The sequence below is a fragment of the Equus caballus genome, chromosome 8 (genome assembly GCF_041296265.1).
Source record: "Equus caballus isolate H_3958 breed thoroughbred chromosome 8, TB-T2T, whole genome shotgun sequence".
NCBI lineage: Eukaryota > Metazoa > Chordata > Mammalia > Perissodactyla > Equidae > Equus > Equus caballus.
Genome location: NC_091691.1, coordinates 82,914,029 through 82,939,794, shown reverse-complemented (window position 1 = coordinate 82,939,794; position 25,766 = coordinate 82,914,029). Strand labels below are relative to the sequence as shown.

Sequence of the window (25,766 nt, the reverse complement as noted above, 5' to 3'; positions counted from 1 at the left end):
AGGAAGAGGAGCAGGTGCCAGGTGGAGGGTGAAGGGGCCCAGGGGTGAGCTCAGGGATAAGGGAGATCAGGAGGCCAAAAGGACCAGAAGGGGGCAGAAGGAGGAGTCAGCTTGGGGAACATGGTGATGGTGAGGAATCAGACCTGCTCTGGCCTCCTCTGAAATCCTCTGAGTCCTGGGACCCAGTCTGGCTTGAGCAGGAGAGAGCCAGCGTGGGATCCAGTGGCAATGTCTGCCCCAGGCAGGTTGTAGGAAGAGGCAGCTTGGAGGCCACATCCCCGACAGGCAGCTCAACTCAGAGGATCCTTGATCCTTGATCCTGGGTTGCAGCTGCCCAACTGGGTGTCCTCTGCTCTGTGTGGCAGGGGAGCTGACAGCCAGGCAGGAGCGGAGCCCCGGGGTTGCATGTTGCCCAGGACTATAGCAGAGGGACAGTAGGTGCAATGGTTAGAAACACATGCCCACCACCCTGGGCACATCACTTAGACTCATGTGCCTTAGTTGTCCCATCTGTGAAATAGGGGTAGGTGGTAATGAAAGCACACAGCTCACAGGGCTGTTGCCAGTGTTAATACACATAAAATGCTTAGAACAGTATCTGGGACATAGTAGGTGCCAGAGGAGGCCACGCCATTATCATTAGTACTGTTTTATTTACCACAGGAGTGAGAGGCTGACAGTCTCCGAGATCATCTCTGCTGGGAGAGAAAAAGGAAGGCAGCTTTGGCTCTGGAACAGAGCTGGGCTCCCCTCCACCCGAGGCCCACCTCAGCTGCTGGAACCGCACAGCTCATTCCCAGTGTCCCTCCGCCCTTCGCCCCCACTGGGCGCCCCGTGCCTGGTGGCTGGCAGATCTGAGACCACCCGCCAGGAGGGTGGGAGCTAGATATCCGGGTGCAGACGCCTGTCAGAAGCTCTGCAGGAGGAAACCGCCCCCTGGCTCCGCGCAGCCACGCTCACCAGACGAGGTCTGATGGCAGTTTCAAAACCTCCCTCGGAACTGAGATTCACATGGGATCCAACTGGCAAACTGGGAGCTCCAGGGGCCTGGCGAGACGCAGTTGGCTTTAGCCAGGAAGAACAATGACTGAGTTGTAAGAAGACGAAACAGAAGGTTGGTTTGGTTTGGGGTTTTAGGTTTCTCTTTTTATTTTTTCTGGTGCCCCACCAGACTCCGAGTGACAGTTAAAACTTCTGAAAATCTTCAGTCTCCACTTGGGCCAAAGGGCCCAGCCCATCCTGCATCTAGAAGTATCATGAAATGGATTTCACTAGGAGGTTCCAAACTCTTCCTTCAGCCCTCCTTTTACTCCAGGACCGCTCCCACCCCGCCCCACCCGGCCCTGGTGCTGCTCAGGTTAGTAATCCTGCAGCTCAAAGCAGCGCCCCCAGCAGCCTGCATGTCCACGAGGAGAACATACCGCTCCTGTGGAGAAGGGGTTGAACTTGGCAGAATTGGGTTCATTGTCGTGTGGTCGGTGGGGGAGACATGACTGGCGGTTAGTGGGTGCTGGCTGGGACTCTCGAGATGAGATATAACCTCCAGATTCAGACTACTGGCATCAGCTCCCAAGTCTACCACTCACTGGGTGTGTGGACTTCTCTGGCCTCAGTCTCCTCATCTATAAAATGGAGACAGTAATTGTACCTAGCTCCTACGGCTGTTGTGCAGATTCAGTGAACGAATCCGTACAACACCCCTAGATCAATGTCTGGAACTTACAAACATAACGTCCGTTATCATTTTTCTATAATCTAAGGAATAGTTCCACCCAAAAATAATTGTTCTGTTCTACGTGACTTTTGAATGCTCCACTAAACATTTAAATATGTTGAAAAATGTCTTCATAATGATCTGAGCCTAAAACCTAACTCTTCTTTTAATACGTAAACACCAAAAATATTTTGTAAGGTTTTAACATACACTGAATCTCCCAGGAATGCAACCACTAGGTCGTATCAGAGGAGGTTTATTCACCTCCTAACATTCTCTGGGCTGCACTTGCCTCCCACACCCTGTTATACTGTTCCTCCTGAGTCTCTGCAGGGCATCATGGGGCCATCACCTGAGGCCACTCAGCCCTGTGCCCACCCACCCTGAGTCTCTGGATACTCCTGCAGCTTCTAGAGTCAGATGGAAGACCACACTCAAGAGGGTTTAGTTGCCTCAGCGTCCTCAGGACATAACCCAGAGGTGTAAGGGAGTCAACTCCTGGTGGGATGAATTTCGGCCAGTGGGCGTGAGGATTCCCGCTCCTCTCCTGCTGGCAGACTGTTCTGAAGCGTGATCTCTCTATGTGGTCTAGCAGGAGACTTCCCGCGGAGCCAAGCACATGCACTCGCCTAGCAGGGTGTCTGAGGAGTGGGTTACCCAGTAATGTGTCATCCTGCATGGCTTTCCATCCTTCGCTGCCATACTTACCTTCTCCTTCACTCTTGCTACCCAGGATTGCACCTCCTGGAGATAGCGTCATCATTTTATTCCTGCCTCACACTGTTTTCTACGGAACTTGGGCTAAAATTTCCCTAAAGTAGGGGAGATCATTCTTGGTCTTGGGTGCACTGTACCAAGAGTTGTTTGCCATTTCAGAAAATTGCGTGATCAATAGCAACAACACTTAAGATATCTAAGTCACCAATACAACATATTTATAACAGTCTACATTTGTGGCCGTGGCATTCACGGTGACCGTCATTGAGGGTAGTTGTGCCTGAGAATTTACTTGTTGAACTACTTTCATTATGAATGACTTCCCTTTTATTTCTCCTTTATATTACATGTCGAGCATTATATTGATTTTTATTATGTATATAGGGAAGTCATATTATCTATAAACTTAATATGAAGATAGTTAAAAGGTCATTACAAGATATCTGTCATGTAAAGTGGTAATGGGGGTGGACAGAGCTGAGCTGTGGTAGAGAAAAACAGCCCTAGGCCACTAGCCAGCTGCGTCATGGTGGAAAGACCCTGGTCTCCAGGGGCCTCGGTTTCTGAGGTTGCATGAGATGATCCCTAGAGCCCTTTACCGCTCTGCCCCCTGAGGTTTAATTCAGGAGATGTCATCTGCTTTCGTTTTTCTGGGCTTCCACTAAGGTGCATTCTCTGTTGTCAGAACCTAAATTCAGCCCACCTCTCACAGGCTCCCCTTCGGAGACGGGCAGGAAGTGAATAGATGCCCACCTAGGTTAGCTTTCACCCTAAAATCATATTCCCACCATGGAGCCCAGATGGCTGCCATCCTAGCCCTATTGGGGATGTCTGACTGTGCTTTGTAAGTCGGCCCACCTGTACAAATTCATGTCCTGGGGCTCCATGTGCTTCCTGGCGCTGGCCTCGCTTGCTGTCTCCGACCTCCAGGGCTGGCAGCTGCCCGCAAGGCTGGCTCCACCTCTGTCTCTTCCTTCCAGGATCCCGCTCCCAGGTCAAACCAACAGAGCCAAGGCCAAGCCCACAGCGTGAAGCTACAAGTCCTTACCTGGAGGGCAGGCTGGAGAGCCAGGCCACTGCCCCTGCATTCTTCTAGGTGGACACAGAGAGGGAACTGAGTGTGGTCCAGAAGTGGGCAGATCCTTCTTAACAGAACCCAACCCCCAACTCTGTTCCCCTAGGAATCAGGACCAAACCCACATTGTTAATCTCTTTCATTTTGCTGTGTAGATGACGGAAATCAGAGAGGGACGGGGCAATCACCCACCCCATCCAAGAACGCTTTTTTCCACACACTGTATTTTTCAAAGCTTCAAAATGCCTGGAAATGTTGTTCATGAGTAAAGAACATGATAAGCAGAGCGTTAGGACAAAAAGAAGTCTGTCTCCGTAAACAGAGCAGTTTCACGCAGAGTGTTGGCCAAGGAGGGAAGCCCCTGTTAGGGACAGAGATGGTGTCTGGAAAACCGTGCGTCTGAGGCCTGTTCTCTGGGCCTGTGCCCATGTGAGGGGTGCAAATCCTTCAGCACAGAGTGGCTTTCCACGCTGTTCCACCTCTGATTCCACGAGAAGTTTCCACCCGCCTGCAAGCCCAGAGACAGCACAGATGCCCTGTGTCAAAGTCGGGAGGGGACTCGTCCTGGCCCCTACTGGGGGGCTGCAGCCAGTTATTCTTGAACCCTGGGTAAGTCTTGGGGCAAAACAGTTACAAATGAAGCTATTAAGAACCCTGATTGGCTTAACCAGGGCCTTTGGTTAGCAGAAAGAAAAAGCCCACAGGGTTCTTAAGTTGCGGTTTTCACGCTGTGTTTTTGCGGAGCTCCTGGGTTCCCACTTAAGCAGCAGGACCAAGGCGGCTCAGGAGGGGCTTTGGGGCCCGTCTGCGTCTCAGGGATGCTTTAGAGTCTGTCAGAGGTGGCTTCTCAGCAGGTTTAAAGTAGCAGCGAGGATTTTACATACAACTGGGGCTTTGGGGAAGCTTAGCCGTTGCTTACAAGTTTCCAGAATTACGCTTTATTTACAGCCACAATTTATCAGGGACCTACTGCGCCCGAGGAAAGGCTGGTTTGCAAAGATGATCAGGGCAGTGACAACAGAGCCCGTGAGGCCACCAGGACCCAGCGTGTGTCTGAGACTCAGGGCCCTCTCTTTGTGGCTTCCAAAAGCAGAGCCCATGCCCTTGACCCTTGTGCCCTTCAGCTGTTTTCTCAAAAGTAGGATGACAAATGAAGGAAATCAGAAAGCAGACCCAGGCACGGAAGAGCCCCACAGCAACCATGGATGGCGCTGGGCACCGGCTTCGGGGTGCCCTGCCTACCAAGGGAGGGGTTGGGCGGTCTCCATAAGGGCGTCCGTCAGCCCCTCAGGAGACATGGGGATGGCTGAGCCTGCTGGGAGGTCTGCTCATCCCACAGGGCTGGATCCTGGGCACATGCAGATACTCCGGGACGTGTAGGGGACATCAGCTAGAGCCCGAGGGCAGGCTGGAAAGCTGCCAGCTGCTCTAGTAGGGCTCCATGGGCCAAGGACCTCTGCCTTAGTGGCTTCCACTGCTCTCCCAGGAGTGGTGACAGTGTGGGTGGCAATGCAGCTGAGTCGGCTTCCAAGGGGGAGCCCGTCTAAATGCAGGCTCCTTGGCCTCCCAGGCCCACCACATTTTTGCCTTCTCCAGCAGGGCGGCCCGGAAGCTGGGTTTCGGACAAACCTCCTGTGGATTGGTGCACACTCCAGTTTGAGACCAACCTCCGGGTGTCAGTCCTGCTGCAAGGGTCAAAGGGTCACAGATGCATCAATTGTATTGATTTTCTGTTGCTGAGAGAGTCGCAGGGCCCGCGGCAGTGCATGGAATATTCACGCCATCGTTCAGGGCCACTGCCCGAGCACCTCCCCGCCCTGGCTCCATCTCAGCACCAGTCAGTGAACGGGCCAGACAAAATCTCTGTCCTCAGAGGCCGCCGTTCCAGTGGTGACGATGCCTTACATTCAAATAATGCTTGACTTAAGATACCGTCATGCTGTGATCATCCCGTGATTCCCTGAGGGTTTGGCAGGCATATTATCATTGCCTTTTCACAGATGAGAGAACAGGCCCAGAGAAGCCAGAGGGGCTGCTCCAGGCCCCCAGGCTAGAAGGGGGAGAAGCGATCATGAGGGCAGTGACTTCTGCCTTCCAGTCCGTCCCGTGGACACTTGCTGGGCCTCATCTCTGCAAGCACTGGTTCTCATTGAGGCAGTTGTGTCCCCCAGGGGACACTCGGCAGTGTCTGGAGACATTTTTGGTTGTCACAACTAAGGAGTGCTACTGGCACCTGGTAGAGGCCGGGGATGCTGCTGAGCATCCCCCACCGCACAGGACAGCCCCGCACAGCAAGGAATTCTCCACCCAAAATGCCAACTGAGCAGCGGCCGAGAAACCGTGCAGTGGAGGCAGGCCAAGGCAGGGGTTAACTCGTGAGCTTGGGTATTTCTTACGGACAATATGGCAGGTCCATATCATACTGTCCATTTTACAGAAAGGAAAACTGAGGGTAGCAGAGGTAACCAATGCCCCAAGTCACAATAACTAGAAAGAGTCGAGCTGAGATTTGAACCAGTGTTCAGATTTGAACCAGCCCAACTCCAACGATCTATGGTTTTGCTCCTAAGTCACCTGGTCACCTCAGAGTCAGTGGAATAGGAGGTGTCATCTCAGAGTCATCAGAGGTGACCTGTGCAGCCAGGCGGGGCTGGGTCCTGAGCAGCTCAGAGAAGCGCTACACCCCACGGCCCCCAGAATCTGGGGCCCTTTGCCTGCTGACCTCAGGGGTCCTTGTCCAGTGCCAGGTGGCCCAGGCTCCCAGCTGCCAAATTGTCTCATTTCTCACTAACGAAATTCCCTTGAAACACGTTCTTTTGTTTGTTTTGTCTGAGGGAGCTGATCCCCAGGAGCCCGTCTTCGTCCTAGCATTTTGTAAGCCTTTGCTCTACAGAGAAAGCGCTTCTCACCAATCCGGGTACCTCAGGTGACTGCCACAGTGGCTCAACCTGTGGCCACCACCACGGGCCCTGCCCCCAGGGTGCACGGAGCCTCCCAACAACCCCACCCAACTGGTCCAGTTAAAGGGCTGCCCCAGGCCCACCCCCGTGCCCAGCAGCCTGGGCGTGGTGCTTCTCATGCAGAGGGAGGACCCTCTCTTTCCTGAGGGGAGTAAGCTGGGACAGGAGGAAGGGGCAAGGGAGGAGCAGGGATTTTCCTATGGAAAAGTCACCTTCAGGGACCACAGGGCTGCATCTGCTATTGGCATCACGTTGGAGGGTTTCTTTCTGTGCAGACATTTGTTGAGCCCTGCTGGGGGCCCAGTGCCTGGGCCTACGGGGCACATTTCTGGGAGCAGGGCAGCTGATCCCCATGGGGATGCAGACCTAGACAAGGCTGGACCTGCCTCCCGCACGCCAGGTGATGAAGTCAGGAGACAGAGAGGAGGGAGGAGAGACAAGGAGCGAGGCTGTGCGCAAAACGCCTCACAGGAACCTGCAGAGGTCCTGGCTTCTCAAAGGCTTGGGGATGTCTCTCTCACCTCACTTGCATCCCCCTCCTTTTCTCATCCTCGTCACCTCATGTGGGCTCTGAGACAGGAAAGAGGTGCTGCTCCCAGGACTCGCTGATCTGCTCCCCAGAGAGAGCCTCAGAAGGAGGAACATTCCAGAACTGAATCGTTCCTGTGTTTGAGGAGGTTGGGAGGGGGACTTTAAAATGGTCCATGGGGCAGGCAAGGCGATCAGGGCCCCGGCCCATGGGTGCAGGCCAGGGCTGGGGTTTGCACATGCCTGGCAGAGGGGGACCTTCCTGGACCCCAGCGGAAGCGCCAACAAGGTCAGCAAGGCCGATGTGTCTGAAATGTCAAATGCCACGGCTGCCAGTCACTCCCCTGCAGCACAGCCCTTGTGATTGCGGATTTAAACTTCTGCCCTTTATCACAGGGGTTTGGTGAGGGCTCAGTCGGAGAAGAGGAACCACTAGGAAGGACGTAGAATAAAGAATCCATTGTAAGGACCTGACCTTGCAGCACGCGGGGAGCTGGCCAGTCTCTTCTGCCCTGGGTCCCACACCTAGAGTCCCGGGACGGGCAGGGGGGACTGAAGGATGGGAGTGAGGAGTGAGAGCAGGGACCATGGAGCCGCACTCCCTCTGGGGGTTTGGAGCAGCTGAAGGAGGCGGCCTGGGGGGTGGGCAGCGCTGGCGGGGGTGTGAGGAGCCGAGGTGCCTGCATCGACCTTCCAGAATAAACATGGCTACTGCTTCCCTTCCGCGCGGCCTGCCTTGCACAAATTTCATCCTAAACACACAGGAAAGAGAATTGTGGGAAACATTGTTTAGCGTAGCCACATTGATATGTTGCAAAATCACCAGACATGTTTTTATTTTAGATCTGTTTTGTTTATTTCTATCTTTCAGGCTCCTGATTGTGTATTTTTATAGATTTGTGTGGACTCCCCTTGAACTAAACGTACCTCTGCTTTTCTCAACTGAATTCCTTTGAGGATTCCTTTGCTGCTGACGGGAAATGAGCACGGGGCCAGGAATTAGGCAGGACCAGAAAGTGGAGAGTGCATACCCGTGTTTGCGGTTGTGAGCATGCCTGTGTGTGGTTGGTATGTGTGTGTCTCTGTGTGTGCCCTGTTTCCGCATGCCCCTCAGTGCTGGGAGTGGACAGGAGAGGGTTGAAGACAATCACAGAAAACCGAGCTGCACACTCAGGCTGCGAGGCCACGTCCTTCCCCCACAAACCAGATGCAGATTTCAATCAATTCAATCAATGGGCAATGTTTGCTGGCCATAAAAATAGCCCAGAGGTTGCTGGTCAGCGGGTCTAAGATGGATGACCAGTGGCCCTGGAGGTCCCAAAGGTCAAAGATGACTATCACCTTAAAATGTAATCTGTGCTGGCCCCCCGCCCCAGGCCTGATGGGTGGGGCTGGCGCTGCTGGCCATCTGCAGCCACCCGCCAACTGAGGCTGCTCTCAGCCATGCTGCCAGCTCAGCCCAGCAGCCTGGCAGATGGCCTTGGGGCACCATAGGCTGTGCCGTCTGTCTGTCCAGACTCCCATGCCCAGATTGGTACATGGTCCTTCCAGGCAGAGAACTAACACTTTTGCCTACCCACTGCTGCCCCATGACATCCCAGAGCGGGCTGCAAAAGAGCAGGGCTGTGGGTTTGCTTTCAACCCCACTGCTCCGTTTCATTAAGCAAACCCTCACCTCTTTCAGCTCTGAGGGGCTGCTCCAGCTTCTTAGGTACCAGGAGTAAAAGGTCATTGTCTTTCCTTGGCAATCAGGAGAAAGGATGATGGCTGCGGCCCTCTGCTCCACCAGCGAGTGATGAGTGAGTGCCTCTCCATGCCTCTTTTTTCATTTGTCCCTTCCCTCCTTCCTCAGAATTACCTCCTGTTTTTTCACCCAGACTTTCCTTCTGGTGCCTTCCTCCTCCAGGGTACACACTGGAGCTGCACGTGTTGCCTCTTAGAGCTTCCCCAGCTCATCTTCAAATAGTCCTTTCTTCCTTCTCCCTGCTCATTGTCTGATGAATGCCAGATTTTTCCTCCCCATCTTTGGTGCACCAGGTCCCCTTAATTTTTACCATCTGCTGTGTTGCTTTTGGGAGGCTGTAAGGATGAGACACGTTCCTCGGGCGCACTGTCTCCTAAAAAGGGCTGCTTCCTGTCCTTTCCAGCACTGCTGGTGGGTTGTTGATGCAGCGAACTCGAGCGCAGGATCTGTGTCCTGCATATCAGCCTCCTCTCACAAATCATCACAGCTCGGCTATTTAATGGTCGAAGTGTCACCCGAAGATGCAGTATTTCCCAAAAGTCAGGAAGCAAATAAATTATTACAGTTTAAAAATGAATCTATTTATTGATCGCTTTCTTTTACACTATTAATGCTAATTGTTTTTCATGGTGCATGCCTTTGGGATTCATCAAAATGAATTCTTAACGAATTTCCAAACACAAAAATTATAGCAGAATAACGGATAGAAGTAAATCATCCTACCATTTCTCAAAGGCCTTCTGTTCTGAAGGGCCCGGGCAGTATGAGGTGGAATCACGAGTGTCTGTAAGGTTTGAGATATCGATGTGAACAGCCATAGGTGAGTGTGTGGACATTACAACTGGCTACAGTGTTTGAGCACCTACTGTGTGCCAGGTCCTGGGCTAAGACATTTACAAACGTTGTTTCATTGAATCCTCACAACAGTGCCAAGGTCAGTTTTATTATTCCCACTTTATTTACTAAGAAACTGAGACCCAAAGAGGTTTCTACATCTATCGAGTGGAAGAGCCCAAGTACGAGTCCAGTTCTATTTGTCTCTGAAGTGCATGTACTTTCCGCTTGGCCACTCTCCATGCTGAGCTGCTATCAACATTGCTGCAATCAGTTCATTCCAGGGAACTTTATCACTATTTCTGCCTGTCTGTCTGACTCAGCATTAACCTTGAGCCTTCCTGCCAAAGGAGCTCCAGTCACAGCACACACCTCACGCCTTGGTCAGTCCCCTCTAGGCCATCAGATCAGTCAAAAGTCATCGCTGTGCCCTCTTGTCTCTCTTGGCAAGACTACTGCTTGTCTCCCCTTATTCCTCAGTAATAACATTTTAGCTTGACACGTGGCTCTAGCTAAAGACTACATTTCCCAGAATTCCTTGCAGCTAGGCACAGACTTATGACTAATAGGAAGTGAACAGACTTGATGTGTGCCAAATGTGGGTTCTGCCTTTAAAGAAAGAAAAAGTGCTTCTTCCCATCTTCTTTCCATCTTCCTGCTGTCTGGGATTCAGGTATGATGGTGGGAGTTGAAGCAGCCATCTCTAACCATGAGACAGAAACTGCGTGGTGAGGATAACAAAGCAATAAGCTAGAAGGAGCCTGGGTCCCTAATGCTAGGAGGTGCCATCCCAGCCCTGAACTGCATGCCTGGACTTGTCTGTGAGAGAAAATTAAATACCTTTCTTGTGTTTAAGAAACTATTATTTCCATCCTCTGTTATAGTAGCCAACTTTATCCCAACTAATGTAGCTGCCCAAGACAGTGCTGATGGATGTGGCAGGCTGAATAATGAACCACCAACGATGTCCATGTCCTAATCTCCAGCACCTGTGAATATGTTACTTTACGTGGTAAAAGGGATGTTGTAGACGTGATTAATTTAAGCATCTTGAGATGGCAAGTTTATCTCGGGTTATCCCAGTGGACTTAATGTTTGTTTGTTTGTTTGTTTGTTTGAGGAAGATTAGCCCTGAGCTAACATCTGCCAATCCTCCTCTTTTTGCTGAGGAAGGCTGGCCCTGAGCTAACATCCGTGCCCATCTTCCTCTACTTTATATGTGGGACGCCTGCCACAGCATGGCTTGCCAAGCGGTGCCATGTCCACACCCGAGATCCGAACCAGCGAACCCCGGGCCACCAAAGCGGAACGTGCGCACTTAACCACTGCGCCACCGGACTGGCCCCCACTGGACTCAATGTAATCACAAGAGTCCTTACAACAGGGAGGCATGGGTCAGATATATAGCAAGAAAGCAGCGTGACAAGAGAAGCAGAGGGAAGCAGAGTCAGAGAGAAAAGATGGTACGTCACCAGCTTTGAAGATGGAGGAAGCGACCACAAGCCAAGGAATGCAAGCAGCCTCTAGAAGCCAGAAAAGGCAAAGAAAGAGATCCTCCAGAGAGCCTCAAGAAGGAACACAGGATGTTTGCATAATCTCAAAGCATCTCTCTACAAGATCCTCATTAATTACAAAGGAGAAAGTATTAGTTCCATAGTTTACAGTGGAGACACCACCTTTATCAAGTGACATCACCAGGAATGACACCTTGACTTCATGCTCATCCCAATACCTTGCACTCAGAAGGACACCACATCACTGCTATAGGATTCGTGCAAAAATGCATGCTCTGAATTTGATCATGGGGAAACATCCGATAAAGCTAAATTTGAGACAGTCCACTAAATAACCAGCCTGTACTCTTCAAAAGTGCCACAGCCATGAAAGACAGAGGAAGCCCAAGGACCTGTCACCGATGAGAAGAGCCGAAAGCAGCATCACAACTAAAGAAACTGGACCAGATCCTGGGCCAGGAAAAGAACGTAAGTTAGGACACTGGGTAAAATTCAAGCTCCGTAGCTTCTTTAATAGTATCGTTCAATGTTGACTTACGGATTTTGATCATTGAACTATGCTTATGTCGGATGTTAACATTTGGGGATGCTGAGTAAGGGTATATGGGAATTCTTTTTGCAACTTTTTGGTAAGTCTGAAATTATTTCAAAGTAAAAAGTTAAAAAAAATAACTTCGCAGTTTACTAATGAGTGTTTAACGTTAATAATTTGATTTTATGCTGATTGCAGCCTCTCCAGGTGGTGGCATTAGCTATATTTACTGGTGAGGACACTGGGGTCAAGGAGGTAAGTGCTCCTTTAAGGTCGCCTGCTGGGGAGGGGTATGTGGCCCTGAGACGTGAGCCTGGATATCCCACTTCCAGATGCCATTTGCCTTTCCACCTAAGACAAAGTGTCCTATACTCAGCGTCAAACACTGTCATTCCTTACATAACAAGCAGGTAACCTGTGGAGAGACCTGAGCTCAGCCAGGATGGAGTCAACAGCCCTGCTCTGGGGCACTCTGGTTCCCTCCACCTGGCCCCCACCCATGACTGCCCAGCGCACACAGCATCATCAAGGATCAGAGATAACCTGAGGCCCGGCCAGCCCCTGCTCTTGCCCGCGAGTCCACCCTTCCTAAGGCTGAAACAGGGCCCCTCCTCTGCCGCCTACGAATAGTGTTGAACAGTGCATGAGAAAAAAAACGCACTGGGGAGCGAAAAGGGATGTCTACACCGTTCCTAGTCAGCCAGGAGTTTAATTCACCAGGGACTTTGAATCCATGTGATTCTGGTTATAAATGGGTTGGCTTCAGCTCCCGATCTACGAGAGAACTGTTGAGAAACAGCACTGAACTGAGAGTGAGGACATTTGGGTTCTGAACTGAGATTTTCAGGGGTTTTTGGTGCTGGTTTCCAGGGCTGACTTGGTTACCTGTTTCCTGGTGTAATTATTAATTGTTCCCCTTTCACTCTCAACAGTGTCCCGGTCAGGACAATAAACTATGTACATAGTCATCCTAAGTAGAGATTACCTACTGAACTTCTTTACTTTCAGGGAAAGAAACGGAGGCCCAGAGAGGTGAAGTAACTTGCTCAAGGCCACACAGCATTCTGTGGCAGTGTCTCCAGGAGGCTGCAGTATTATTCCCAGGAATGATATTCCCAGTTCCAACCATTTTGGTTGGGGCCTTGATGACGGTGCCTTCCCGATCCAGTTCTCAGTTCCCCCCCAGTGGCTTTCTCTGGGGCGCAGTCTCCTTCCCTACAATGGAAGGAGTTGCCCATCTTTGTCCCGTCTCTCCAGACGGCTGCAGCAGCCTCCTAATTGGTCGCTTCATGCCCGTTCTTTCTCCTCTCCAACCTCACTTGCCAGCCAATGGTCTCTTCAAAATAGAAGTCTGACCACGTCTTCTTCCTGCTCAACGCTCACCCCTGGCTCCCCGGGAGGCCCTGCACGCCCTGGGCTTTTTACAAACTGGTCCCTGCTGCGTCTTCCGCTCCTCTCTTCCCACTCCCCCCGCTTCGCCCTCAGCCACACTGGCTTCTGATTGTAGCTGTTCCTCAAAAGAGCTGGGCTCCTGCCTGGTACAAGGGCTTTGCGCATGCTTTCCTCTTAGCCTCGGACATTCTTCCACCTTTTCCCTTTTTGATCCTAAGTACCACTTAATGTCTGTCTCGTCCCCTGGAATGCCAGCGCCGTGAGGGCAGGAAGCGTGTCTGTTTTGTTTCACAGGAGCATCATTTAGGAGATACCTCCTAAACGCGAGCACCCAGAGGGCCGTCAATAAAGAGAAGCCGGACCAGCGAATCGGGGACCCTCCGACACTGATTCGATGGAGTCGATCAGAAACCGTCAAGCGACCTGGGCCCCAGAGATACGGAGTTCCCCAGATCTGGCTCCTCAGCACTTTCTTCTATTATGTGAAGAAAAACAGAACTGGAAAGAGTAACCTTATGGAGTATGTTCTAAGTAACACGGAACGTTCTGGATCCAACATCTCGGCACACTGCTCTCCTATGGAAGCTGCTCTGGTCCTTGTCCTGGCTTTTTCATCACAACCCACCATGTTCATGGAACCCATCATCCTGTCAACTCCCCCAGATGAAAACAAAGAGACAAACAAACAGAAACAAGACATATGATTAAACCGTCCTGCACTTCTTATGTCAGCTCTTCAAACCCCCTCATTATCCAGATGGGAAAACTGAGGCCCCAGAGAGGGTAGAAAGTAGCCTTTTAGGATCAGGGCTTGGGCTCCGGGCCTCCTGCTGGCCAAGCTCCTGATGCCCAGCTTTGGGGCATTTCCTGGAGGAGCAGCTCATCCCAGCATGAGAGGCTGGACATCCCCCTGGGGTACACATAGGTGGGGGTGCCCAGTCCCAGCGCCAGCCCCAAGCTGGAACCAGATGAAACCATCAACAACTCCTGTGAGGTTCCTGCACGGAATCTAGCGCAGCGCCTCTCAAATGTAAGGTGCACACAGATCACCTGGGAGCTTGTCAGAATGCAGGTTCTGACCCCCAACGTCTGGGGCGAGGCCTGAGATTGCATTTCTAACATGCTCCCGGGAGATGCTGATGCTGCTGGTGCCTGGACCACACTGTGAGGGGTACAGCTCTAGCTCAGGGCTCAGCTGCCTCTTCCTGTAAAAGGCCAGATAGTATATATTTTAGGCTCTGTGGGCCAAGAGGCAAAATCGAGAATGTTACCTAGGTACTTATATAACAAAAGAGAAAACAAATGTCCACAAATTTTTTATTGATGATATTCAAAATATAATGATCATAATTGGATACAAATTTTTGGAATACAGGTCTACTAATGGAAAGACTGATGTTCTGTTTTGGGAGGGGTAACATCTCACTCACCTGGGGTTCAGAGTTACTGCTCCTTGTCATCAAATTGGTTGCAAATGTTGATCTGTATACACTATTCCTAGTTCTAGCTCTGTGCACAAAATAAGTGGCAGCCTGGATTCGGCCCCCGGGCTGGAGTTTGCCACCCCCTGCTCTAGCCCAGTGGTCAACCTGAGGTTTATCAAAACTGTCTGGGGAGATTTTTTCCCCCTCTATTCCCATTGTGGACAAAGGACAGAGATTCAGGGGCCTGACTGGATGGGGAGGTTTGCTGCCCTACCAACAGCTCCCATTCCTTCTCATGCCTCAGTTTACCTCAGGAAGCTCTGGACAAGGTCACACCCCTGAAACAGACCTCCTGCCTTTGCCTCTAAATAAACTTTTGTTTTGAAATTTGCAAAGTCAGTCCAGGTGAAGACAGTTTCCTCATGGCCGCCCCCGCGTTCCCCTTGCATGGTGCGTGCTCACGGAAGGGGCCCTGGAGCTGCGGTCTGCCTCACTCATTTCTATACCCGATCAACTGCGAATTTTCAGACCTGAGCCATCACAGGTCAGCCAAGAAGCCTGGTGCTCATAGGCCACGGACAGGGCAGTAGGGATCACTGGGGGTCAAGACTCAGGTTCTCCAGAGGCGTCTCTTCCCCTCCTGTGCCCTGGCAGTGGTAGTTTTTCTGGTCATTTCCAGCATTACTAGAGAACCCAAGTGTCTCCCCTTAGTCTCTGCTCTTCTTCTGATGTGGGTCAAGGCTGTGTCGAGGCTACCTCCTCTGGTCCAGCTTCTGCTATGAAGCAGCGAGTTCACAGAGACCCCAGCCTTCCTGCCCCACAGCTAACAAAATCGTACAGGTGAAAACACCTGGGCCAGGTGTACTTCCAGCTCTGCCACGAACCAGCTGTCCGCTCCTTCCTTAATTTATGCTTCTCATTGCTCAGCAGAGCTCACTGAGAACCTAGCAGGACACCAGGTGCTGGGGAGAGTGACAACGAGCCAGAGCCCCTTCCCCATCGTCAAGCAGGGGCCATTCAGCTTAATTCAAGCTGTTGCCACAAATGAGAAAACATTTATGAAAGCTGCTACTGAGCAGGAAAATCATTGTAAGCAGGTTTTCCGTATGAAGAATGTAAACTTTCCTCTTTAATACCCCCTCCACCCCTTTGTTATCTGATTCTGCATTTTATAAAAAGCAAGAAATATAAGCGCTAGGAAGTGAAACACGACGAGCCTTGTTTTAAGTGCATTTCTGAGCGGGTGATGAGGCTTAGCTTTTGTCTTCAAGAAATAGATCCATGTGAAACCGTTGCTTTATGTTGTTTGGCTGAGTTTTTGATCAATATATTGGAAGGCACGCAGCCCGCCACTCTCCCCGTGGGCTGCCGTGTGCGATGGTGCCTTTGGAGGGTCACCTGAGTGAAGTTCGTACGGTGGTTCTCACTCCTGGGTGTTACGCTCCTGTGGGAGGTACTCCACGTCCAAATGGTGTAAATTGAATCCGATTTCCCCTCAGCAGCAATGCTATTAGGTGGGATTATGTGAATGGGAATTCACTGCGGATGGCTCCCCCAGGGAGAGACCAGGAGGCATAAAGGCATCCGGGGATGAACGTGGAGGTGTTTTCCAGGAACGGCCAGTGGTCCGGGCAGACAGACAGAGTTAGCTACCCTTCTCTCCCGCTGAGGAAGCCCATGCCTCTCCCTCGTGGCTGACATTTAAGCTTGCTGAATCCCCTAGCTTCTGCCTCGACAACGCCCCTCAGCCCTTCCTCTTGGCATCCCCTGCACCTGCTGTAGCTTCGGTTCTCCTGGTCTTCCTGCCACAGTTCTCTCCCTTGTCTAATCTATTCTTCATTCTGCCACCAGCATCAGTCAAGAAACAGGACTGAACCCTCCCTTGAAATCATCGAGAACTCCCCAGACCTCACAGGAAAACAGCCAAACTCCTCGGCACTGGCTCTGAAGATCTTCATGGCCTCAGCTCACGGGCCTGGCGTCACTTCCTGCCATGTCACTGGACAGTACACAGTCTGTTTTCAAGCTTTAGTTGCAAGTGGCTCAACCAACAGGGAAGTTGATTATATCACATAGCAAGGAGTTGGAGGTAGGTGACGGTAGGGCTTGGTTACTCTAGAAGCCCAGTCGTCACCAAAGACTCCAGTGTTCTCCATCTTTCTGCTTTGCAATCCCCAGTGGGTTGGCTTGGGCCTTCGGTGGATTTAATGTGGGTCCAAGATGGCTCATGTGGCCCTGGGTATCACAAACTCACCTGGCTATGTCCATAGATAGATACTTCAACTTGAATGTCTCTTTTTATGGGGGAGGAAAACCTTTCCCAAAAGTACTCCCCTCCCTTGGATCAGACCAGCAGCATAGTAGTTAAGTTCATGGGTTCAGATACCAGGTGTGGACCTCTGCACCATTTGTCAAGCCATGCTGTGGCAGCATCCCACATACAAAATAGAGGAAGATTGGCACAGATGTTAGCTCAGGGCCAGTCTACCTCACCAAAAAAAAAAAAAAAAAAAAAAAAGCAGCACTCCCCGTTAAAACTTCTGAATGGCTTCTGAGTCCCCTTAAAACCCCCTTGACCTCGGCCTACATGATTCTACACAATCTAGATTCCCCGCTCACGTGACAACACGCCTGGCTCACCACCTGCAGTCCCACTCTTCTCTGCCACAGGGCCTTCACATGTGCCACTTCCTTATCCAGGAGGTCTTCCTCGTCCCCTGCTCCTCAGCCATCTGGCTCCTTCTCCTCTTTCAGAGACCCGCCGTTGACTCTGCCGCGCCATCTCTGGTTCTCAGGTCTCAGCCCTCCCCTTCCTTTCTCCACAGCTCGTGTTCTCATTTGTGGTTGGTTTATCCTCTCATCCCCACAGCCCCCATCCCATCACACCAGAATGTGGGATCTGTAAGGGCAGATAGCACAAGTGTGTCCTTCACCACTGCAATCCCAACACGCAGTTCACTGCCTGACACATGGCGGATGTTCAATGAATATTTCCTGAAGGAATGAATGAGTTTAATTTCATTGGAATCTACCAGAATGTATATATTCAAAGGAATGTTTGTCTTAATGGTCCTCCAGTCTCATTACTCTACAGTCAGAGGACACATTCCCAGGGCCAGATACTTGTTTCTTTTCTCTTTTCCTTCCTCCTCTGTGTCCCCATTGTATCCCTGTATCCTGGGAATGAGGCTCTGGAGACAGGGCTGGAAGAGAAAAAGAAAAGAAATGAAGTCAGGGGTCAGGGGATTCAGGCAGCTGGGATCCAGCGAAGGACAGTTGGAGCACTTAAGAAAGCAGACAGAGCCCTGGTCGGCCAGGGGAAGCCACCCAGAACCAGCACTGGCCTGTGTCCACCGTGGGGACACTGACTGAGCAAAGCATTGAGAACCGCTCTAATCTGGACTGGCAGAAGGACTGGGCGCTGTCTGTGTGTGTGTGTGCAATATGTATAATGGGCTTCACAAAGTACACTACATTAACCGGATAGCTTTCAAGACGCATAAGCTATGTGAGTGCTTGTGCTGTATTAATTTAGCCTTCTCTAGAAATGCCTGGAAAATAATAGGCATTCAATGAGTCATTGAGGAATAAATAAACGAAGATTGAATCTTGAGGTCCTTGGTTTTTTATTGAGGTCAATATGAGAATGGAGCACGTCTCTCCAGCTACTACAAAACCGGCCTTGAAGAGAATGGCCGTCAATGAGACGAAAGAGCACCTTGGCTCAGAATCCTAGCTCCACCTCTAACTGTGACCTTAGGCCGGTTCCTTACCTGTTGCTGTATCAGTTTTCTAACCTACAGACTGTAGACTAACTCGTAGGATTTTTGAGAGGCTTAAATGAAATTATATATATCAAACATCTAACATGGTCTTAATGTGTTACTTCTCCCTTCAAATTCTCTTATTTAAAGAACCAGGCAATACATTCCACTCAGAAGATAGGGATAAGAATTTGGTCTTTCCCTATGTCCAGACTGGGTCCTCACTGTATCAGATAATTAGGACTATTTAATTTACCTCTGCTCCAGCTGTTAAGAAATTTAGAGCCAAACTGAATGGTAAACTGCAGTGTATCACTCAATGCTTTCTGGAAACCTCATCCACCTGCTTCCTCTAAGAGGTTTGGAAACAAGAAGCAGAAAGCTAAGTGTGAGGGGCTGGGAAGGAAGTGGGTGATACAGGAGCAGATGTTTGCCAATAAAGGGACAGGCGAAGCACATCTGAACCTTCCAAGACGACCCCTTGACTCACTAAGAAAGAGACCTAAGATTTGCGTGTCACGGAGTCAGGGCCTGGCAGGTACTTTAGCACCAAATTTGAGTGATGCTGGCGCTTTGGTGAACGCTGGCCAAGTGGAGTAAATAAGTTGTGTACTTCTTCTGTCTGCCTGGGAGCTTCCTGAAAATTTGATTTTGATTCCATTTTAAAAATCTTAAGTTTCTGGAGTGTGTTATATATATACAAGTGACTCTCAGCTTATTAGCGAATGGCTCTTTGGAGAAGAGTATTCTAAGGAATAAGAAATGGCAGCAAAAGCCAGTGGGAGAAGGGGTCAGAGAGATGTGGCCCCAGGAAGGCAAGGGGAGAGAGCAGTTCAAGGAGGATTGGCCAGCAGCTCCAAACGCTACTGAGTAATCAATGAAAATGAGGGCCCATTTCTGTAAATCAAATTCTATTTCCCCAAAGTTAGCCATTTCATAAGAGGGAAAACTGGTTCTTGAGTTATAACAAAATCACTCTGTGGAATGTAGCAAATTTTGCAGCTCAGACATTTTAACTCAACCATTTCATGGTGAGATAGATTATTCACACTTGAGAATCAACATAATTACAGTCCTTTTAAAATTTGGCACAATGGCCATAAATCCAAAGGAAAAAAATAATAGCTTTTATGGCTTAAATGAACCCGAACCTTTTCTATTCTACTACATTTCCTTCTGCTTCCAAAAGAGGCTGGCTGGCCGGCCCCGACGGCTGGCTTCTCATCTCCTGCCATTTGAGGGACCTTGGAAGAACAGAGAAGGTTGGGCCTTGATGACAGTGTGGGACTTAAATACTAGATATGCCTTTTATTAGCTATGTGATCTTGATCATTTGTCTTACAAGACCTGCAATTTTTTCATCTGCATAAAGGAGATAATAACTCATGGCTTTTTGGATTAGGAATTCAGCAGAATAATGAATGAAGTTAGTATAGTGTCTGGCACAAAATACGTATTTAGAAACGTCAGTTCCCTTTCACCTCTCCTCTTCACTTTTTAAAAGTGAGCACTTTGTTCTGGGTTGAAGAATAAAACACAGGCAAAACCCACCAGCAGCTGTGAAGCTCGGGTGGCCCTTCAGAGATGCCCCAAACTGAGGCAAGGAGGGGTGAATCTTTGTACCCCAATGACCAGGTATTGGAGGCAGCTGCCTTTGGGGAGAAGGGTGGGGCCTTGAGAAAACTGGCTGTCTTCAGCCTAGGCAATTCTGAGGACTGTCAACTGAGAGATGTCAACAGCCAACAATCCAGCGCCTAGGGCCCCAGCATCCACCACAGTCACCCTTTGCCCCACTCAGAGCCACTTGCTTTGAATAAATTCTGGGAGCAGCTCTTCTAGGATTCTGGAGGGAATTTAGAAATATTAGTGGGACAAACTACAACCCTTGACGTTGCAGCAGATCTCCAAGCCACCACCAATACACATTGTCTTCTTTGGTATCCATTCTAAGCTCCCCTTTCCCTCGGCAGAAAGCTCTACTAATCTTGGCAGATTTCTGTCAGCTAACCCAGATCCTCACCCATGAGGGGTCTGAACTCCTGATAACCATACCCTTCAGGTCTACAAACTAGTCAAGGGATTTTGACTTTTTAGGGGGCAGTTGCCTTCAGCCTCCTGTTACCAATTTTTGATTTTTTAAGGTTGCATAGATTGAGCCCCCGTTGGCTGCCCTAGGGATGACATGTTTTATTCATTTCTAAAGATCTCAGCCATTCAGGCTCCTCTGGCTACCACTCCAATCTTGCTGTTCATTATGATATTTGCACCCATTGGGTCTCTATTATTTCAGGATCCTATCGTCCCCATTGTGATCAGGAGCCCGTTCTGTAAGGGCATCTTCTATCCTCAGCCCTGGCCTACAGTGATGGGGCACAGCACATTCTCACTAGCATATTCCTTATTGCCTGGTAAACAGAATGTCCTCTGGCCTTTCTCACAGAGCAGTTATCTGGTGGTTTCTGGTTTTACATCGCTTATCTTCTCCAGTGTTCGACCACTCTTAGCTTTTTCTTTCTTTCCACCACCATTCGCCATGGCAGTCCTGGCATTTCTTCCCAACTTCGTGTTGACCACCATTTTCTCCAAGCTGAGCAGCAGGTTAGTACCTTGTCCTGGGTCCTTGCGAGGGCATTAAATCCCATATCAATAAATGCTCCTTTGTCTCACTTTATAGTGTCTCCCTGTGACCCAGCACCCCCAGAATTCAGTCCCATAATTCTCCCAGTTTCTGCAGGTGCATGCTGGCTTGGTCCTAGAGCTCCCGCAGGATCTAGTTCTTTTCTTCTCTCAGCAGGCCCAAGTACTTCTGCAGCCAGGTTCTACTGTGAGTGAACCTTAGCTAACTGGTCTGATGGCAGGGAGAGAGGGTGGGGGGCATGCGTGTGTTTGCAAGGGAGAGCCCTCTACATCATCCTCAAGCAAAGGAGTGGGCCACTTAGGCAGGCCAGGAGGGTTCGCTGGAATCTGGGGATTCAAGGATTGTTCAATTGCATCAGCCCAGATAGCCCCATCCATCTCAATCGGGGCTCTGACCTTGGAGTGGCAAACCTTTGGAGCCTAACTCTTCAGCCTCCTCTGGAACTCTGCTTCACAAAACAAGTCCTGGGCCTAATCCTCAGTTTATGTTCAGTTGCAGGAGATGAGGCTCTCCCTTGATGCTGCCAAGCAGTCTCTCTGGCTTTCACATTTAATCCTTAATTGGGGATTAATCACCCTCAGCTTTTCATCATCTTTTTTCAGTGTGCCCAGCAACAGCCATCCAAGTCCATTATCCTTATAATTTCTATTTTCCTTTACTTCTCAAACACATGCCACACTGCACCCCCCAGTGCGTCCCCTTCCATCAGAATGCCAGCCTAATTCACCATCCATGAAAGTTTTAACACTTGCATGGCCCCAGCATGTCAGAGGCTATCCATGATCACCAATCACCAGTGATGGGATCCTCATTGCCAGTAGCTCAGCGGGTGACCCAGCTCTCAAATTCCCAAATCTCAAATCTCAGGCCATGCTTGGTACCAACTGCCATAGACTGGGTTCTCTGGGTTGGAGACTATGAGATAGAGACCTGCATAGAGGAAATTTATGGAGCAGTGTTGTCAGGATCAACACTGTAGTGGAGTGAAGGAAACAGGACTGGGCAGAGGGAGAAGCTGGACTGCAGCGTAGTTCATAAAAGCTTCAGCCAATCCCAAGGGGCATCCTGGAGCTGGGATGGCCCTCCGAAGTTGTTCTCAAACAGCTAGGGCCTGGGCCTTTATACCTCCTCCCTGACTCAGCATTGGATGTGGCTGCACCCAGGAGAGGGAGCATCACCTTGGAGCTCTCTGGCTGTGAGGCAATGTCCAGGGAAGGACTCAGCACAGAGCTATTAGACACCAACACTCCCAGCAACCGGGGGAATAAATGCTCCAGCCCTAGAGTGGGAATTGGAGCAGTGGGAATCCAGGCAGTGCGCATGGCAGGCATCCAACACACCATGCTATCTACGTACCAGAATATCGGATAAGAGGATGTATAAAATTTTTAAAGCATAAATAACAACAACAAAATGAAATCTGGAAAACTAATGAAAGTCAAAGAAATATTTTATTAGGGTTTTTGCCCTAAATTTCTTTTTAAGGGTTTTTGACTTCAAGATCTCTGGTGCCTTTTGGCCCAAGAGTCTTGTCTTTTGTAGTTGTATTAAGTGAAGAGCCGTCTATATTGCCGGTAGTGCCCACCAAATGCCTCATAAGTTGTAGGTTTGAAGTAGTTTATGTAAGTTCAGATCACATAATTTAGACTTCCATAAATTCCTACCTCATTACCTTCCCTCTATCTTCCTAATTAATTTGTTTATTCTTCAAGGCCCAGACCAAATGCTTCCTCTCTCTGAAACCTAACTTGACACTCCCCCACCAGAGTTAATCACTCCTTTTATTCTCACAGCTCTTGCCCATCTCTGTTTTTAGCACTTATTCCATAGTGCTATGGTCCTTTGCTAGATTGTGAGCTCATCAGTGAGAGGAAAACAGAATACAGAACGTATGCTTGGCATATACTAAGATTCAATAAATGCTTGCAGACTGAATAAAAATGTTGCATTGTGGTATCTTTAAATTATTCATAAATTTTCACTAAAACTTAAAATGCTACTGAGTGGGCCAAGTTTTAGACAATACATTTCACATTTGAGTAAACTGAAGTGTTAAGTGATTTTGACAATTGTCGAAACAAGAAATGTTGACTGCAGAATCTACATATTTAGTTTCTTTGCTTTGGTGATTTCATTAAACCTACCCTGTAATACTTTGTCCAGAGTTTTGTTCAATCCTGATAAATGCATATTTTTAAGATACTCATTTAAATAATTCAGTCATCCCTGATGCTAATATGAGTCCTAAATTTAATGTGGTAAACTAGTTTCTTTTGGAAGAATCAGTCATAACTTCAATACCTATAATCAACCAGTCCCATCCACTGGCATATATTTTGGCATTTCCTCAGTGTCTAGAAATTTTGGTGAGAAACAAGATGGTAACACATTGCAACACGGCAAAGAGCCTCGTGAATGCAGGTAGACCTACAGACACTTCCTTTTAGGTAAGATGTCCAGACATATTATTGGAGTCTAGATAGAGATAAAAACACAACACAGTACAAAAACCCAATGTTTTCCAAAGAACACAAGTAATTTACAATCTCATTTATCCATGCTCAATAAGGACTTCTAAATGTCTACTAAAATATTAGCTCACATTTATCGAGAGCCTTTTACTATGTGCTGCTCTTGCAAACATTTTACAGGCATAATCTCACGGATTTAAGAAATGCAATGCATATTTACTTGATATCTACTACAAATCAGGCATGTGCTAGATTCCTGACCTTCTCTGGGAAATTTCAGAATTATCGAGGAGTCTTGGCTGGCTGTGTTCTCCTTTTGAAACAAACAAAACTAAAAATCTCCAGCCAGATCTATCTTCTCAGAATAGAGTGGCATTTGTTGTTCTTGTTGTTGGGGAAGATTCACCCTGAGCTAACATCTGTGCCAGTCTTCTTCCACTTTGTATTGTGGGTCACCGCCATAGCATGGCTGGCTAGTGGTGTAGGTCTGCGCCTGGGATCCGAACCCACAAACCTGGGCCGCAGAGGTGGAGCATGCGAACCCAACCACTACACCACAGGGCCGGCCCCTTTCTTTTTAATGAGAAAGAAGGTACATAAATTAAGGCTATATTTTCACTGTTATTTTAATCACCAAATAATTAGGGTATGTTTACAACAGGCCTGCTATTACGCGTCCATGAGCAAACAGAGGGTTACTTCAGATACTTCAGAGTACTCAGGATTCTCTTGTCCTTCTGAGCTTGGCTGGAAGGTATGGGCACCATTTGACTTCTTCATTTTCTTATCTGTAGGAAAAAGAAGAATCTATATCCATTTGATGGAGGTATCTGTCCACAGAATGAATGGATCTAATCTTGCTGGTCTACTTCCTAGAGAGGCATACGCCTCTCACTTAGAAGAGAACTAATTAGAATACTTTTAAAAGTAATTTGCTTGAAGGGACTTGGGAAACTAGAGACAATTCAAGTTCCAAAGGTACAAGAACTCTTTTCTCATGCATATGATTGGACCAAATGTGAAGGAGGATCTATGATTTACGATGTCATCACAGCAGGATCAAGACGAATCAAAAAACAAGATTCTGAGATGTCAGCACAAAATGATGTAACCACTCAAAAAACAATTCACGTCCAAGAAAAAATGAACAGAAACAAGAAGTCTAGCCACTTCTTTAGGCATTCAATATTCATGGTGCTGCTCCTATAAAATTTAAAGTTTGATTAAAGCGAGACGATAATCTCAAAGCACACAATGGTGAGCTCGGTTCATTTAAACGACAATTACAAGCACAAACCTCTCTGTAGTATTTTTTAGCTTGTAAACAGCCAGAAGAACTGAACATCTAATTTTTGAAATTCTTCTGGCTTTTCTTTTTGACCTTTGGTATTTGTATGTATTGACGATCTCTAAACCATTGTACAAAAACACCTTGAAGTGTCAAGCTTTAAAAATGAGTCTTCTTTTCTCTTTCTCTTGTGCAGCTTGGATTATCTTGGCCTTGTCAAGATACATTCTCTAGTTAGAGGCTGGAAATATTTCCCTCCTGGCTCCAAAGTATTGATTTTGTTCAACACTCAGCTCTGTCAGTCAGCCGAAGGGGTGAAAGGTGAAAGTTCACCCAGCACTGCTTGGCTTTACCTTCCTATTAATGTCATGCCCTTTCCACATTTGATCAGTTTATGCGATCACCAATCATATAGAACTGTTACTGCCCCTATTTTCCCTATAAAGGATACATTTAAGTCATTGGGAGATGTTAAAACAATTCCTGGGATGGATACTGGGCATCTGAATAGGGCCAAGGATGCTGCAGCCAATTCCTTGAATGGTTATCTATTTCCTAAAGAAAATTATACTGTTACTTGACGACTGATTCAATTCCAGTTGTTCTATATTCTTATTTGAAAATTAAAATACATTCACTACTTACACATATAACCTTCTGTGAACAATGATGACCTATTTTGTTACTTTTGCTTTTTCTGAAAACCAATCACACCATTTACCTCAGGGATTTGAATTCAACTCCAAACTGAGTATTAAGTGAAATGACTTTAATGATCTCAGCCCAACCTCCCACCTTGGGCAGCCAACCTATGTCATCAAATCTGACAAGATATAATTTGGTACAATTAATAATCCATTTAGGGTGAAGATAAAGCAACATGCATGCAATTCCCTTGCCCAAACCACAGAGGGTGCTGTTGAGTTTCTGGTAGGAGTGTTTCTCTGGTTCACACTTGCACTTTGTTGGAAAAGGACTTCCTTCTCTACTGTTCTATTGTCCTCTGTGAACAAGTTTCACTTTCATGCAGCTAGCTCTCCAGGGAAATGAATAATTAGATGGAAATAGAAGGCTTAATTTGGTTCCAAAGAGAGGTGGGGGAGAAAGCATATGGATTTCAGCTGAGAATGTTTAAGAAGAGTGAACAATGTTTTTAATGAGAAAAACAATC

General features: G+C 48.5%; 2 long non-coding RNA genes across 2 annotated transcripts; both read left to right on the top strand.

The window, feature by feature from the left end:
- The first annotated feature begins 989 nt into the window (after positions 1-989).
- Positions 990-16,524, top strand: LOC138925420 (uncharacterized). The gene is made up of 2 exons (XR_011441545.1): positions 990-1,114; positions 16,286-16,524. It is a non-coding gene; the product is annotated as an uncharacterized lncRNA (long non-coding RNA).
- Positions 10,139-14,829, top strand: LOC138925419 (uncharacterized). The gene is made up of 4 exons (XR_011441544.1): positions 10,139-10,245; positions 10,697-11,554; positions 11,817-11,873; positions 12,627-14,829. It is a non-coding gene; the product is annotated as an uncharacterized lncRNA (long non-coding RNA).
- Positions 16,525-25,766: the final 9,242 nt, after the last annotated feature.